General features: G+C 39.3%; 1 protein-coding gene and 1 long non-coding RNA gene across 5 annotated transcripts in view; one reads left to right on the plus strand and one right to left on the minus strand.

The window, feature by feature from the left end:
- Window positions 1-14,182, minus strand: part of SDK1 (sidekick cell adhesion molecule 1) — a 672,152-nt gene that overhangs the window by 487,155 nt on the left and 170,815 nt on the right. The gene's annotated exons all lie outside the window — the stretch shown is intronic.
- The window catches only part of LOC127057566 (uncharacterized), a 477,062-nt gene that overhangs the window by 361,731 nt on the left and 101,149 nt on the right, over window positions 1-14,182 (plus strand). The gene's annotated exons all lie outside the window — the stretch shown is intronic.

Here is a 14,182-nt window from a genome sequence, read left to right on the forward strand (position 1 = left end):
TCAGAGTGAACCTGGGGGATTGTTGCGTGTTGGTAGAAGAAGTATGGAATAGTTTTTTTCCTGGGTGGGGAAGGAGAGGAATTGTTAGGGTGTCGGGGAGCCTCCACATGCAGACCCTGGCTGACCCATAGCCTCTCCCATTTAGTCAGGTACATCTATCCATCCCTATGAGCCCCTGCACCCCCATTCAGTCACTCCTCCTGCCCCGTACCCATGTGTCCCTGCACACTTCTCCTTCTCTGTCCCCATGTGTCCCTACACCCCCACTCAGCCACCCCTCCTCCCACATCCTCATGTGGCCCTGCACCCCTGCTCATTCAGATCCTAGCCCAGTGCTGTCATCCCACTGGATCCTGTGTCCCCATTCCAGTCTTTCACCACTCACTAGCCCTTCTGAACCCCAATCTATGTGACCCCCACCGAGCAGTCCCATGTGTACCACTCTGTCCATCCCCCCCATATCCTACGCCTCCTCACTTGGCCCTGTGGGCATGACACTTTGACGAATGTAGCCTCTGCCCCTCCTGCCCTCTACATGGCTGGCTGCTCTGGCCCCTGAGCTGGCTGCCAACGCAGCAGCCCCTGGTGGGTGAAAGATGTAATTGAAGTGTCTCCCTGACAGAATGTATTTTCTGTGGGAGGAAAAATCTGCAGGGGACATGAATTCTGCACATGCACAGTGGTGCAGAATTCCCCCAGGAGTATGTTCTCTCACAGTAGGCAGAAATGTCATAATTTCATATGCTAATATACCAAGAAGATAGGTGACTTACAAATACCTTATGTAGACAGTAGATAGGCTGTGGCTTCCAGGATTCCTCTATATGAAAGTTCTCTGTCTAAGCAGACTATCCCTGTGGTTGTAGCAGAAACTAGGTGTGATGGACTCCCCCCCTCGGGAGGCACCTGGAACTGGGGTACCACTGAGCCCTCTGACTCACCAGCCTGGGTTACCTCTCACACTGTGCTCCTGTGACAAGCTGCAGACCCACTCCCAGTCCTACACTTCCACCAGCATTCACACAGGTAGGAACACAGCCAGCTGCAGTTACATGCAGGCTGACCAGCCACTGCATGAACCAATAGAAAGGCTACAGCCAAAATAAACACCGCTTCCCAGCCTAGTACCCCAGACCTGTACCATCCTGCCCTGGTCAAAACCCCGACCAGTATGAATTTATAATCCAGTTTGCCTCTCGCTCAATGTGGAGAGGAAATGCAACAGCCTTTTCCCCTTGAGCTAAGATTTCCAAGCACTTCATTTAAACTCACTGGTTTAGATAAAGCAAAAACAAGTGTATTAACTACAAATGATATATTTTAAGTGATTATAAGGGATAGCAAACCGATCAAAGCAGATTACCTAGCAAATAAACAAAAACACAAACTAATCTTAACATACTAGATGGATTGGATATGAATTAGTAGTCTCTTACCCTGTCTGATGATACAGACAGGTGTGCCAATTCTTAAGGCACAAGCTGCATTTGCTTTGGAGCCTAGGTTTCCCAGGTTTCCATACACAGGCTAGAAATCCCTTTAGCCTGGGTCCAGCACTCCCCCCAGTTCAGTCTTTATTCCTTAGGTATTTCTAGGCGTCCTCTTGTGTGGGGAGTGAAGAATCACAGATGATGTCACTCTCTGCCTTATATAGCTTTAGCATAGGGCGGGAACCCTTTGTTTCAAACTTGGTTCCCAGACCAGTTTGTGGAAAGACATCCCAAAATAGAGTCCAGAATCATGTGGCCTGGTCACATGCCCTTGCAGTGTCATAGCAGCCATTAATTACAGGCTGGCCATAACGTCCACAGGAAGGCTCACTAGTCGGGGGGAGGCCTATTGTTTTCCCTAATTATCCTGAATGGGCCCTTCACAACCAGCTATTTAGACTGAAAGCATTTTGCTTAGTGCTGTCACCCAGGTGTGAAAGCATGTGAAATACAGATACATACTCAATATTCATAACTTCAGATACAAAAATGATACATGCATACAAATAGGATAATCATATTCGGCGAATCATATTTTTCCAATGACACCTTACATGTGCAGTCTTGCACAAAATCATCATAATTATGCCATAATCATATCATATTAATATTACTATGATGAACATGGGGTGCAGTGTCACACTGGGATGTGAGGAATGTCAGTTCAGGGAACCATTGTCTCATGTGCCAAGAAGCTGAAACTGGAAAGTAGGATTACTTTGGCCTTGTCCTGTTTAATAATCTGTACTACTCTGGTAAACCTTAGACAGCAGGTTACCACTCCTGAATTAGTGAATCCACTGATCCTATTTTCCATTACTGATTAATCAAAGTTTAGTACTTGTCTACCGCTGCAAGCATAGCAAAAGTGTGCTGGTCTGAAATTTGGATATTTTCAACCATAATACTGCAGGATTCAGTGACCAGTTCCCTGGACTTGACATGCTTCAGATGAACATCTTTGCCATCCTATTTAGAGTGCCTTTTACATGACTGGCCTTGAGCAAGAGAATTTGTCCTTCTGTTCACTGAAAATGAATTATTTTGTTCACTGAAACAGGAACATTAGTTCCCTTTTATACCTGTCCACCACCATAGTGGTGTACTTTGACATTAGCAAAATAGTTTTCTTCTCAAGGAGGCACTGTAATTATAAAAGCACCAGCTGTACTGCCTAAATCTCTAGGATACTGATATTGCTGTCTTTTTCATTTTCTGTAGACAGTGCAAGGGCTGAGTACTTTCACATATTGTTTCAGATGAGATAGTAATTTTCTGTGGTGTTTGGAAGGGAACTTCTTACCAGAACCTCTCTAAGGTCAACGAGTGAGTCAAGGATTATCTGCCTCCTATGCCATAGTGTCTCTTTGGCACTGATTTAGCAAAGCACATAAGTAGTCCTATTGCAGTTAATGGAACTACTCTAATGCCTAAAGCTAAAAAGATGTTTAAGTGAGGATGAACTGACAGCTAAAGAGAGTGGATCAACCCAGCAGATACAACCTTTCAAAGGAAAAAGGTAATGATATAACTCAAATAATAATTTTATTCTTCCTAGTTGAGTAAATATACCATTCACCTTAAAGCAAGACATGAAAAAGTTCTATGCCATTTACAAACAGTTCACATGACAAAAGCAAGGTAGTTTTTATTGTTTAATTTGACTTATTTTTGCAAATTTCAGCTCGGAAAGCAATGTCATATAGCATCAGACACCTTTTGGTGAACATTGGGCATGTAACAGAGTGATAAGCGGTGACATGCTGAGAAAACACCAATTGCTTCTCATGAACATTTGTAAAGATCAAGTGGGAAAACTTTTAATCTGAGCCTAATTCTACCTTGTACTTCATAGTCTAACAGAGACTTGTATTTAGATCATCTCGAAACACCTCTCCTCCATTAGGAAACCTCTGCTGGAAGAAATAAGTACATGAACCCCGGTCCAATGAAGTGGTGAAGAGTCAGCTTCAGATGGAACTTCTACAATTTTAGGGTGAGTTTCTGATTCTTCAGAATTGCAGTGGCTTCTTTGGCTTGTTCCCTGAGCAATAATAAATTATTATGGGTAAACATGAACTCCTTGAGGGGGGTAAATCTGAACTCCTCTAGTTTTTGCCCTACAATCACTAGGATCTTTGTTAAGACTCAGTGTGTTGTTTAGAAACCAAACAAAAGGATTCAATATTGATAATGGTTGTGAAAATAAAACCAGTGGACTTTCCGGCTGTCTGACCTTCTAGGAATGTGTAGATAACCTCTGCAGATCTCATAGAAATCTATGAAGTACTCTAAAAGATTGTTATTATGGATTTCAGAATCTCAATTCATATTTGTTCAAATAATGTATTAAATATGTTAAATATAACAGATTTGGATAACAAAAGAGCATATTCTGTCCTTGCAAGCCAAGAGGTAGTATAAATCATAATTCACTGGCAGGATGCAGCATCCATTTGGAATGTTGACTGTCCTATACATCTGCTGAGTTTCTTGAGAGGTAATATGTGTCTCAAGATTTATTTAATTGAAGATAACTGAATATAGTACTAAGAATTTCTGACTAAGATTTTTATAACTCCTAGTTCTAACAAAAAACAAGCTGTTACCAACTCCTTTATATGCTTTTGTTGGGGGCTGTTGGAAGCCTAAGACTGTATTTACCAAGAAGAATTGGAAACTTCCCAAGTTATAAGGAATTCCCCATATTTACTGCTTCCAATAGCCACCATCCTGGTGACAATTTTTCTCATTGTATGGCAAAATGCAATTGTAATTTCCTTAGCTTAGGTACCCTCCAGATGCCTGGCATAGTCATTCTGTTATTCCTGTAATAGGAACTGCTCTTGACGGAGGAAGGATTATCCTGTCTAAGTCTATCTCCTCCTCTGTTTCATTTATAGCACCTTTTCCTGCTGTATCAAGTCTCTCTCAAAATTCTTACAGTTTCTGTATGAGTTCCAAAAGAACTATCTATTCCTTCTGGAAGTTTCTGTTGTTGGTGATTTTTTTTTATAGCAAGCAATTCCTTTCCATGAAAGCAGTTAAAATAGTTTAAAAGGGTGCTGCAATTCTAAACTCTCAATGGACTTCAACCAACTCCTGATTACCTCAGGGGATTTTTGTTCCTGTTGTCTTCCTGCTTAAGAAGAAATAGCTTCCATACTCTTATTTAAAAGATGACCTGGACTTCCAGCAGATGACTTATGTAGTAGAAAACACAACTAAGTCTGTCCTATGCTGCATCATGAAGGAACCTCTTTGGTTATGATATTGTGGTAGAATATTTGTTTGGCAAATGAGGAGAACCCCTGAAGTACTGCCAGTCAATGGCCTTTGCAACATATAAGGTGTAGGCAACAAATCAGTGAGCTGAAATTAGTAACAATAGTCTGCACTGAGATGGTGAACTGAAAGGTAGATTAGTGAATTTCTCCAGCTAATATAGCTTTGTCTAGCTGCAAAAAGTAATGAAACCAAACATTCCCAGACTGACTTTAGCTGCAGTGGTGTTCATTGCATAAAAAAGGCTTTAAAATCGAATCCAGACCTACAGCTATGAAGAATTATACAGGGAAATGTTCAGAGTTTACAGAAGTACTAGAGAGTAATCAAAAACATAGAGGGATTACTGTAGTTCAAACACTCAAAGTAACTTGTTTTAAGAAAAATAATAATGAATAAACATCAGTGAAGAAAAAATCTAAAAATATTAATTCTCATAAAATCTATGTAATACCAGTTAAGTCTCTGAGCAGCTACTCCATGTTGTTCTATATCATTTTACTGAACTCTTGGGAGCCATGTCTTTCTGTGTGTCTGTCCGTGATGCACGCGGCTTTGACAAGACCTTAATTATCTCTGGCTGAAACTGAATCTGTTAAGGACACTGTAAACCAAATAATCCAACTCCTTTTAATATCCTGTATTGAATCCCTGAGCCTTAATGAACATTTCTTCCCTTTTCCCTCTCTGTAGAGCTAACTAAACTGTTGTCAAGAACCTCGCAATTACATATAATTTAAATATTTCTAGTTTATGCTCATTCACCAGTTGCAAGTGAGGATATGACTGCAGTAAATTTCCCAACAATTCTATGTAATTTTAATTAAAAAAACACATTAGACGAAACAATGGCGCCAATATCTAATACAATGTATTGAACATGTCTAAAAACATGACCTGTAATGATGTTTACTGGAAACACTGAATATTAGATAATGTGTATAAATACATTGACTATGTGTTTCATACATAACTTTTTATATTCAAGTTTTAAGATTGTACTTAATTTGCATTCATATAGCAAGTTTAACATAAGAGCTAAGAGTCCTAAGCATAATACAGTGCTGTGCAACTACTGGAGTCGAGGAGACTCCATACCTAACAAGGTATTTTGTTGCCCCAAACAGGATGGTTAACAAGAGGTCCAGTATTTATAGGGTCTTTCCCATCAGGAAGTTTTATACAATTTAGCAGTCATGCAATTTTTTTTAGATGTTTTAATATTACGCAAATATTGAGTATAAACCCAAAAAAGAAACACAAGAATTTTTATTAACATTCTTCTATACATAATACTGCCAGAAATAGAAAAATCACAATATAGTCTCATTGTTATTTTACCTTAGAAAGGAAACATGATAGGAGAGAGACTGAAGACTACCACTACTCCTTTCCCCTTTCGATTTCCAATTTTTGATATGTGAGATACCTATCTAACCCTACAGGAAGATCCCTAAATCAAAGCTCCTGAGAAAGGTGAAAGACACCCAAGGTATTTGATAATGCTTGCCAATTGTTGGTATCAAAGTAAAAGTACATTGAGTGCAATTATCGTACAAAAGTTACCCATGAATACTTAATATTTATTATTGAAAACGTGCAACCGCAGTAAACTGCTTTTCTTTATGTAGAACAAAAACTGTTGGGAGTTTATAGTTACCCTACATTTCAATTCACTAAATAGAGCCGTTTTTTAAAAGGATGTGAGCACACACACAAAATTACTGCTACTTTTTGCAGTTATAAACCTAGACACATTTGCTAAGCAAAAAGTACTCTATTTCCCCAAGACTTAGCTGGGAACAAAATCTGGCCATACAATTCTAAATTCTTAAAAAGCTGTCAGAAATCTAATCTTTTTGTTGCTGGTTCTTCACTTCAATAGCCATGAGGCAGCTTTCCATAGATACTCTAGTCAACAGAATGACAAGACACACCTGTTATATTAGGAAGGCAGCACAAAAGGACAGGTATAGTCTGTTTAAAATTCAGCAGCAGTCAAGCAATTAAACACAGCTGTTCTAGAGGGTTCTGCTTGTATACAATATCTTCACCTTAATCACTCATAGTGCAGTGCAGTTTGGGGAATCCTATAGAATCTTGTGGGATTTCAGGGTGTCTGACAGAATGTGTTTTGCAAGGTACTTAGAAATGTATAGTGCTGGATGTCTGACAGAAATTCATTTTGTGGCACAAATTACATTAGTTTGAATTCACCATGGTTTTGTTTTTGGCTCAAAGTCAGTGGTTAATAGTATAATATAATACATACACAACTGTAAATATAATATCATGATGCAATTCTTAAATTAATAAAGCAATATGTAATAACAGACCAAAGGGGAAAATCTTATTTTAAATAATTAACTTTGCAATCAAGCAGTTCCAATCAGTATAAAAAGATGTGATCTGCAAATGAAATGTTCTTAGCCACTAAAAGACTTCACCTTTCAACAACTATATTTTCCAAAGTTTTGATTCTATAAGAACCTGAAGAAATTTTAAGGTACACACAGTGTGGAGGTAAAAGCAGAGTCTCTTTTGCATTTTAGATAGTGAATTGGTGGCTTGTTGACATTTCAACTACTAGCTGCCTTTCTGGGTCAGAGGACAATGCTGTACAGTATATGCAGCTTGCAGAGTGAAATAAGACATTAACCATGCTACAGCAAATGAAGACAGCTGAGCAAAAAGTGGATTACTTTACCATAAATGTTTTTGCTCCTACAAGTCTATTGAGTTTACTGTACTAAATTCAAAAAGTTAGCTGCCAAATTCCCAGAACACCAGTGTTTACTATTTTTTGTCTTAAATATTTTTGACTATCAAGTTTTATTACACATTTTTTTAATCTGTACTACTATGACCATCATCAAGACTGGCAACTATACTCCCGAAACACAGATTTCAATCTAATGCTGTTTATAGATAAACTATAGCTGACCTTCTACAGCTGATGTGACTGGAGCCACAGTACTACAGCAGAATTTCAAAAGGAACATTTGCATCTTTCTCCCCTCCACCCCCAACAGCATTTCCACTTTCACTAGAAGACCTAATTATAGATGGTCAATCTGGCAATCTAGTGTAACCAAAACAAAATGCCATCCAAGCTGCCAGGACCACAAAACCTGGGAAACCAGCAAAGGCAGCATGGTAAGCTCCTGGAGAAAAGAGCAGTATATCACTTCACTCTAGTAACTTTCATCAAATGTTAGGGGCATTGTTGCCTACTTCCACAAGGAGGCACATCTATCCTTCTTCAGAGGGAGGGAGGGTTACCTAAACACATATCTTAATTTCTCTTTATCAATAGCTATTTTGTAAAGTCTTCCACACTTCTTAGTTGTCTAAATTGCTTGCTTTATTTTTCTCTTTGAATAATATTTTCTAAAGGATATTGGTATTTCAGCTACTTTTGAATTATAATTAATTTTATCCCTTTGATTTATTATAGAACTCTCTTCTTCACAGCACCTTTCTCACTATGCATAAAAACTCTTCCTAATCCCCCAATACATCTAGTTATCATTAATCAATTTTTTCCTTTTCTTTATCTTTTTCTCGCAACTCTTAATAAGCAGTGCATTTGTTTGGACGCCTCTTCCCTTTTCCATTTACAGTACTGATTTTGGAGTTTTATCTTTTAAAAACTTCAGCTCTGCAAGTACTCTAGTGAAAACACAATGACCCCTTCATATTCCTTAAATTCTTATTTTCCAGAAGAACAATACTGTGCTGCACCATGATTATGATGTCTTTTTTTGATTCCCCAGCCTGTTTCCACAAAGGTAGATTTTAATATTTCTTTCCATTGGTCCTGAGACCTCAAGAAAGTGGTTCTCTCAAGGATGATGTAATGGGCACTGTGGCACTGTAGATCTCATCTAACAATTTGTGGTCATTAAATATCACAGGACTCTTTTCTCTGTGGAGTAGTCAAAGGTAAATTCCAATTTGTGTGTGTGTGTGTGCACGCGCGCCTAACTCTCCTTTGAAGATCTTCCCAGTAGAGTTTCTGAAAAGTGCTGAATTGACAGCCCCACAGACTGAAGCTCTCAACCCACAAAACAGGTATCATCAGTGAGCAGGTATTCAAGCTTGCACAGATAACATACTTAAAACCTGACCTCCTGAAGGGATCACCTCTAGAAATGAGAGAATAATTTAGACTCCATGTCCATTCAATCCTTGAACTACACTGACTGCCTTGCAATTTCTTTCAAATATAACATTCATCACCACCTGTTTTAAACTGTTGTGAAGCATTACTGTACACTGTTAAACATCTGCTGCATTCCTGCTCAGAGATGGCAGCACACTACCATTAGGTGAAGTGTTTCATGTTTAGTGCTTTGGGATCCTTCAGGACAGAGGGGACTATATAGTAACATTTCACAGTGTATGGCTCACTCCAAACATTCCCACCCCTAATCCAGACATTCTCCAGAACTTGGTCTCATACCAGAAACTAATACTACAGTCCTGCACTATTAGAAATACTACTCTTTTGATTACATGTTAAGTAACAGATTTCAAAGTTAAAATAAAATATTCCAGATTTTTTATTGTAATACAATCTATTGAACTGCATAGGAAAATACAACTGAAAATTATAGATCAGATTATTCTAGATAGGTTCTGTGATTTAAAACTAAAAGGAGAAAACTGGCACAGCCAGTATGTATATTGCTGAATATAATTTGTGTGAACTGTTATATATTTTCACTTTTCTATATGATGAAGTATGTTATCATAAGACATGGCTAGGTTGTATACAGCTATATACATACTATACACACACACACACATATGTAACATAACATTTACATGGAAGCAGTAAACAGTGTTGGAGAACTGAACAGTACATTTGTCCTCAATTTGTGGAAGCATACAAAAGATCCTGTCGTTTTCTTTAAAAATGGGCTATTTCAATAGTAGTGAATTCCAGTTCTTGTCTCTTTCCCCTGGAGTTTGGACTGCCTCTGTCTATAATTTTAAATATACTGTTTGAAAAAACAAAGGCAGACTGTTTTACAACCATTAGATATATTTTAAAGCTGTGGTTTACAAATCAGTCTGTAATGAAAGGAAAAAACCCTGAAGGTTCAAATCTCCAAATAAAATGTATGTCAGTTTAGCTGTAGGGTTTAAGTGCACCAAGCTTTGGGGGATCAGTTTCTTTAAATCAATTATAATCGATACAAGCCAGATGGCTGGGCTGTCACACTGGATTGAGCTGTCTGTATGATAAGGTCACTGCATCTGTCAGTTGGAGACTGCTGCGAAGGCGTCACATCTAAAAACTCCCTAACCTTAAAACCCCATCTATTTGAGAAGAGTCCATCAGGGATTAAGATGTGCAGTGAACGAATTAGATGGGGTTACCATATTTGTCAGTGTTTGTCGAATTATTTTACCTTTGTGGGGAAAGAAAGAAAACAACCCCAAGCTGTTGTCCCTACAGTTAATAGAAGTTTCTAAGAGTTTTCCCCAAAGTGTTAACATTTTCATTCTTTATATTTTTAAACAATGCTCTAAAATATATGACCACAAACTGCATAATTTTAACATACACCGTGCTGTGTATCAATTATCAGGAAAGATATTACCATAATTAAATGTCATTTCTATGAGGGGACAGATATTACAGGTTCAGGCTAGATCATATCTGGTATTATATTACAATTTGCGAAATAATCTCTCTCCTGCTGCTTCAGAAACTCACTATAGAATAGCAATGACTACTAAGCTACATTCCTTTCATCATAAAGCAGATATATCTATAGTTATGCAATCAAAGTTCTTATGAATGGTGATATAGATCATATAGCATTATGAGATTTTTAAAAAGTGCAAAGCAGGCTAAGCACACTTTTAAAGTTTTTAAACTTACTAGAATTTTAACTTACACAAACAAACAAAAGCACCCCACCACCCCATGCCCACATTCAATGGTAGAGGGATCTTGGTTGGACAGGAGGGAATGTGAGTGTGTGGGGGAATGTGAGAACACTTACTTGGCAAAACAAAGGCTGGCCCCTTCCTTCTTCAGGTCCTCCACCTTCCCATTGGCTGGGGTTGGGAGGACTGGACTGGCTGACTGGCTCTTGCATGCCCCCAGCCCTGTCTTTTAAATTCTCTGAGGCATTTTAAAGTCTCTTGCCTCTGTTATCTGCAGTACCCTGCTTCCTCTTACTAGTATAGGAGCTGTGTTTTTAGGATACTGTGAGTATGCTCATTTGGCTGCTTTAGGATCAGAAAGGAATTTTTCCTGTTGGGGCAAATTGGCTGAGGTCCAGATGGTCCTTTTGTCTTCCCCACAGTGTTACAGAAGCACAGTCAAGCTCAATGCAACAGGACTTCTAAATTTAATACTAGGAAAGGTAAGACTGTTTAGCTCATTGCAACTTGTGTCTAGTGAGGATAAAGGCTAAAAAATCCACCTCCCAGAGATAAATGACACCCCGGAATTTGCTGGTGGATCTTGTGCCTATAGAACAGGGGTTCGGGACCCCTCGGGGAGTCACAAGGTTATTACAAGGGGGGTCGTGAGCTGTCAGCCTCCACCCCAAACCCCACATTGCCTCCAGCATGTATAATGGTGTTAAATATATTTTAAAGTGCTTTAATATATAAGGGGGGGGGTCGCACTCAGAGGCTTGCTATGTGAAAGGGGTCACCACTACAAAAGTTTGGGAACCACTGCTATAGGAGATGGAGACCTTTTCGTAACAGCTATGTAGGGAGGAAAAGAGTGATTCATAAGTGAACTGAGTCCTAAGGGTAGCCCAAGGACGATCTATTGCAAGTTATTGGTTATATGGTGAGAGCCCTGTAACCACACACTGGAACCAGTCAAATGCCTGGTATGTGAGAGTAGGGGATGAGCACATAACACAGAGGTGGGCAACCTGCGGCCTGCAGACTGCATGCAGACCATCAGGGTAATCTGCTGATGGGCCACCAGGCCATTTGTTTACATTTGCATGGCCGTCCGCAGCTCCCAGTGGTCATGGTTTGCCGTTCGCAACCAATGGGAGCTGCGGGAAGCAGCAGCCAGGCCCATGCCGCTTCCCGCAGCACCCATTGGCCGGGAACTGCAAACCACAGCCACTGGGAGCTGCAGGTGACCATGCAAATGTAAACAAACAGTCTGGCAGCCCACCAGCGGATTACCCTGCTGGGCCAAGTGCAGCCTGCAGACTGCAGGTTGCCCACAACTGACATAACACCTTTCCTTTTAGTGTTAAATATAGCTGTGGCCTGTTGCTTAACCCCATTCCAGATGTTTGTCGTTCACCTGCATGTCCTTATCAATGTCTTCAAGATTTTGTGACCATCCAGATTATTTCCATCCTGCTGAAATGTCAGCATTGGCTGTAGATATCTGCTTCAGCAGATCAATTAAAACCTAAACTGCATTTTTTTTTTCTGAAAACCTTCCTTACAATGTTATTTTATTTCCCTAAAAGCATAGCAAAGTAAAAATAAATGAACTAATATCACTCAACTGAAAATAAGTAGTACAGTATGTCTATTTACCCCCAAGCTATAGTTATAATACATAGTCCTGAAATGTTTAATAGCCTTAGTAATAATAAATATTTTATTCTAGAAACACCAAAAATAGTCAAACACCATTTGAATGGAACACTTTTCATGTAATTTATATGTGACAAATTACCCACTGAAACTAACTTTTCCATTAGTGTTAAGTGTTTTACGTGAAACAATGAAACAGAAAAATAAGAACTATTTGCTCTGACATTTTAAAATGTTCCCAACATACACTAAGGAAATTAGAGCTACACTTCTCATTAGGTGTTTGTGTCCAAAAGCACAAATTAAAAAATAAAATATAGCATATGTCTCTGATGTATTAATGTGCATACAACTTTCTGAGTATTAGCTGAAGTTTATTGAATTGTATTTTTAAAATTACAAAGCCTGGCTATATAGCACTGAATCAATTTCATATAATTTCAGTACAAAATTGCTCTCATCTCCAGATATTGCAATTTAGCTTAGATTTATATATTCTGTTAATAGTAAAAATAGCTATATTGACTACTACTGGGGGATTCTGTGCCAAAAAATTAAAAATTCTATGCCAAAATTTTTTTTAAAATGTTGCACACAATATTTTAAAATTCTCTAAAATTTTGCATATTTTATTTGTCAAAATAACAACATAATCATGCCAGTTTCAATTATTTTGATAATTTATTTCAAAATACCTGTCAGCAAGTATGTCTGTAACAATATCGACAACAAAAAAGATTCAAGAAATGTTTTTTGACAACTAGATTCCTTACTAGGGATATTATTATAGAATTACGAGTAATAATTTGCTTAAAATAGAATACAGAAATGTATTTCCTGCACCCCTGAGAAGCAGTGCAAAGGCTTGAGGGAGTGAGGGGTAACGGAGGAGCTGAGGGAGAGGGAAGTAATTTCTAGGAAGAAGCTTGGGTGTGAACCTGAAGGGTTGTTGGGTGTGGGTAGGAGAAGTATGGAAAAGGGTTTTTTGGGGGGGAACAATTGTTAGGGAGCCTTCCCCATGCAGACCCTGTCTGATCCCTGGCTTCTCTCATTCAATCAAACACATCTGCACCCTTTCCCATGTGTCCTGGCACCCCCTGTCCCCTTGTGTCCCTATACCCCACTCAGCCGCCCCCCTCCCCCATGTGTCCCTGGACCCCGTCCCCCATTTTCATGTGTCCCTAAACCCCCACTCAGCCACCCCCTTATCCCCATGTGCTCTTGTGCCCCCACTCCCATCCAGCCCCAGCCCCAGTCCGTTCCCCTCCACTAACCCTTCTGAACCCCAGTCTGTGACACACAACCCCAGTAGCTCCATGTGCCCCATGCCGTGCATCCCCCCATATCCCTTGCCTCCTGACCTGGTCCCACAGGCAGGGCTGTGAGGAAGGCAGCCTCTCTGCTCGCTCCCTTTCCACAGCTCGGGCTGGCCCAGGAGTGGCTGATCTCTGTTCTGGCACCACAGTGGCCCCTGGTGGGCAAAACGAGTAACTACAGCACCTTTTGGCAGAATTTATTTTCTGTGAGAAAAAAATTCTGCACGACACATGAATTCTGTGCACGTGCAATGGTTCAGAATTTCCCCAGGAGCACTAGGACATACAACACAGTAAATTCAGTAAATATTAAATCCATTGTAAAGTAAAATAAATATCCAAACCAATTTAGGAATACAGCAAATAAATACAAGGCTTTTATCAAGCTATATCTTATAATTATTAATCTCAGAGAGTATGAGATCAGAAATATTGCTTAAATCATGATATATAATCAGCTGGTCTCCTCCATTTTAATAAAAAAGGTTTTTTGTGCATGTCCATTCTTTCCTGTGATTTGTTATATCATTGCAAATATGGAATAGT

The sequence above is a fragment of the Gopherus flavomarginatus genome, chromosome 9 (assembly GCF_025201925.1).
Source record: "Gopherus flavomarginatus isolate rGopFla2 chromosome 9, rGopFla2.mat.asm, whole genome shotgun sequence".
Classification (NCBI taxonomy): Eukaryota; Metazoa; Chordata; order Testudines; family Testudinidae; genus Gopherus; species Gopherus flavomarginatus.